Source organism: Triticum dicoccoides, chromosome 5A, assembly GCF_002162155.2.
Source record: "Triticum dicoccoides isolate Atlit2015 ecotype Zavitan chromosome 5A, WEW_v2.0, whole genome shotgun sequence".
In the NCBI taxonomy this organism is placed as follows: domain Eukaryota; kingdom Viridiplantae; phylum Streptophyta; class Magnoliopsida; order Poales; family Poaceae; genus Triticum; species Triticum dicoccoides.
Window position 1 is genome coordinate 391258437 of NC_041388.1, and position 4142 is coordinate 391262578.

The following is a 4142-nucleotide window of genomic DNA, read 5'->3' on the forward strand; positions in this document are numbered from 1 at the left end:
TCCCCGCCTCGTCGTCACCTTGCCTCGCTGCCGCCCCGTCGTCGCCCCCCACAATGAGCCCCTGCCCCTGTTTTATTTATTTTTTTTGTTTTTCTTTTCTGTTTAGTTTAGGTTATTTCATTTAAGTTTTTTCAGTTTAGTTAGTTTAGGTTATTTAGTTTAATTAGTTTAGGTTATTTAGTTTAAATAGTTTAGGTTATTTAGTTTAGTTTTTTTGTTTAGGTTTAGTTTTAGGTTTTATAAAAAAGAAGAATAAAAGTAGAATAAGTAGACAGGGGGAGGAAGAAGAAGAGGAGGAGGAGGAGGAGGACGAGAATCTACTACTTCTTCTTCTTCTTCTTCTTCTTCTTCTTCTTCTTCTTCTAGTTTTCTTATTCTTCTGCTCCAAAATGAAGTTAGCTCTAAGTTATATCTCATAATATGCTTAGTTAGGTAAAAAATGGCATAATTAGCTAGGTAAGCTCAAAAATGGCATTTTTCTTCTTATGTAGCCTATTTAGTCCATTTATGACATAATTTAGCCTATTTAGTCCACAAATGACATAATAAGATGAAGAAAATCCAGGCAGAGGAAGAAAAGAAGAAAAAGAAAAAGAATATAAGAAGAAGAAGAAGAAGAAGAAGAAGAAGAAGAAGAAGAAGAAGGAGAAGAAAAGAAGGAAAAGAAGAAGAACTTCTTCTTCTTACTGCTTCGTCTTCTTCTTCTTCTAGTTTTCTTCTTCTCCTCCAAAATGAAGTTAGCTCTAAGTTATATAAAAAATGGCATAATATGCTTAGTTCATTCAAAAATGGCACAATTAGCTAGGTTAGCTCCATTTTACCTAAGTATGCTTACTTCTTCTTCTTCATTTTCTTCTTCTTCTTCTTCATTTTCTTCTTCTTTTGATTCTAGCTAGTCTTCTTCTTTTCTAACTTTCTTATTTCCATTTTGCAGATTTAATTCACTATATGGAAGCTTGCATGGATGGAGTAATTGTTTCCCTTATCTTTTTTCGTTTGTATTGATGAAAAACATGGAACTTGTTATATGGATGCATGGAACAATGTGTTGGATGAACATTGTGATATGTAATATGTATATATGGATGGAACTATGTTTATTATGTATGTATGTTGTGATGGAGATAGATATGTATATGTATATATGTGTGTTGGATACATCATATATGTGTGTGCCTATGAACAAAATATATAACAACAACAGGGGATATATAACCTCTTTGCCGTCTGTGTGTGAATTCCTGTGAAATTAAATGGATTCAAACAACAACAGGGGATATATAACCTCTTTGTCGTCTGCTAGCGGACGGCAAAGCTATTTGCCATCCGCTAGCAGACAGCAAAGAGGACACATGGCAGCTACCTGTGAAACCTAGGAACACTGGCTGCCTATTTGGTCACTTTGTCGTCCGCCAGCGGACGACAAAGATTGAAATCACTTTGTCGTCTGCCAGCACACGGCATAGCTGGCCACGTGGCAGCTTCGCAGTACTGCCTAGCTGAGCTCTTTGTCGTCTGCCAACGGACGGTAAAGTGATTTGAATCTTTGCTGTCCGCTGGCGGACGGCAAAGAGCACCGTTAACCCCCTAACGGCTCTCACGCCACCGCACTGCCGTCCATTCTCTTTGCTATCTGCTGGCATCGGATGATGGACGGCACAATCCTTTGTCGTCCGTTCCTGAAAAGCGGACGACAAAGAAGGCCTTTGCTGGCACCCTTTCGTCCGGACATTTTGCCGTCTGCTGGCGGACGACAAAGAGGTTTGCCGTCCGTGAACCATGCCTTTGCCGTCCGCCATGGCGGATGGCAAAGAAGCTGATTCTAGTAGTGTAGTGGGTAGTTGTGGATTGTATAAATACTTGTGTTGAAGTTTGTGATTCCCGTAGCATGCACGTATGGTGAACCGTTATGTGATGAAGTCGGAGCATGATTTATTTATTGATTCTCTTCCTTATGAGTGGTGGTCGGGGACGAGCGATGGTCTTTTCCTACCAATCTATCCCCCTAGGAGCATGCGCGTAGTACTTTGTTTCGATGACTAATAGATTTTTGCAATAAGTATGTGAGTTCTTTATGACTAGTGTTGAGTCCATGGATTATACGCACTCTCACCCTTCCATCATTGCTAGCCTCTTTGGTACCGTGCATTGCCCTTTCTCACCTCGAGAGTTGGTGCAAACTTCGCCGGTGCATCCAAACCCCGTGATACGATACGCTCTATCGCACATAAGCCTCCTTATATCTTCCTCAAAACAGCCACCATACCTACCTATCATGGCATTTCCATAGCCATTCCGAGATATATTGCCATGCAACTTCCATCATCATCATATACATGACTTGAGCATTCACTGTCATATTGCTTTGCATGATCATAAGATAGCTAGCATGATGTTTTCATGGCTTGTCCGTTTTTTGATGTCATTGCTATGCTAGATCATTGCACATCCCAGTACACCGCCGGAGGCATTCATATAGAGTCATATTTTGTTCTAGTATCGAGTTGTAATATTGAGTTGTAAGTAAATAAAAGTGTGATGATCATCATTATTAGAGCATTGTCCCATGTGAGGAAAGGATGATGGAAGCTATGATTCCCTCACAAGTTGGGATGAGTCTCCGGACTTTACAAAAAAATAAAAGAGGCCAAAGAAGCCCACAAAAAAAGAGGCTAAAGAAGCCCACCAAAAAAAGAGAAAAAAGAGAAAAAAAATGAGAGAAAAGAGAGAAGGGACAATGTTACTATCCTTTTACCACACTTGTGCTTCAGAATAGCACCATGTTCTTCATATAGAGAGTCTCTTGAGTTATCACTTTCATATACTAGTGGGAATTTTCATTATAGAACTTGGCTTGTCTATTCCGATGATGGGCTTCCTCAAATGCCCGAGGTCTTCATGAGAAAGCAAGTTGGATGCACACCCACTTAGTTTCCAGTTTGAGCTTTCATACACTTATAGCTCTTAGTGCATCCGTTGCATGGAAATCCCTACTCCTCACATTGACATCAGTTGATGGGCATCTCCATAGCCCGTTGATTAGCCGCGTCGATGTGAGACTTTCTCCCTTTTTGTCTTCTCCACACAACCTCCACCATCATATTCTATTCCACCTATAGTGATATACCCATGGCTCACACGCATGTATTGCGTGAAAGTTGAAAAAGGTTTGAGAACATCAAAAGTATGAAACAATTGCTTGGCTTGTCATCGGGGTTGTGCATGATTTGAATATTTTGTATGGTGGAGATGGAGCATAGCCAGACTATATGATTTTGTAGGGATAACTTTATTTGGCCATATTATTTTGAAAATACATGATTGCTTTATTAGTATGTTGAAGTATTATTATCTTAATGTCAAATGATAGAATATTGCTTTGAATCACTCATCTCTTAATATCCATGCCATGATTAGATTACATGATCAAGATTATGCTAGGTAGCATTCCACATCAAAAATTATCCTTTTTATCATTTACCTACTAGAGGACGAGCAAGAATTAAGCTTGGGGATGCTGATACGTCTCCATCGTATCTATAATTTCTGATTGTTCCATGCCAATATTCTACAACTTTCATATACTTTTGGCAACTTTTTATACTATTTTTAGGATTAACATATTGATCGAGTGCCCAGTGCCAGTTCCTGTTTGTTGCATGTTTTTTGTTTCGTAGAAAATCCATATCAAACGGAGTCCAAACGGAATAAAAACGGACGGAGATTTTTTTTTGGAATATATATGAATTTTGGGAAGTGAAATCAACGCGAGACAATGCTCGAGGGGCCCACGAGGAAGGGGGCGTGTCCCACCCCCCTGGGCGCGCCCCTGACCCTCATGGGCCCCTCGTAAGGCGGTTGCTCCTATTCTTTTGCCGCAAGAAAGCTAATTTTCAGAAGAAAAAAATCTTGGTGAAGGTTTTAGTCCAATCGGAGTTACGGATCTCTCTATATATACGAAACGGTGAAAGGGCAGCCAGGGGGAACGCAGAAACAGAGAGAGACAGAGTGACAGATCCAATCTCGGAGGGGCTCTCGCCCCTCCCGTGCCATGGAGGTCATGGACTAGAGGGGAAATCCTTCTCCCATCTAGGGGGAAGATCAAGGAATAAGAAGAAGAAGAAGGGGGGCTCTCTCCCCCT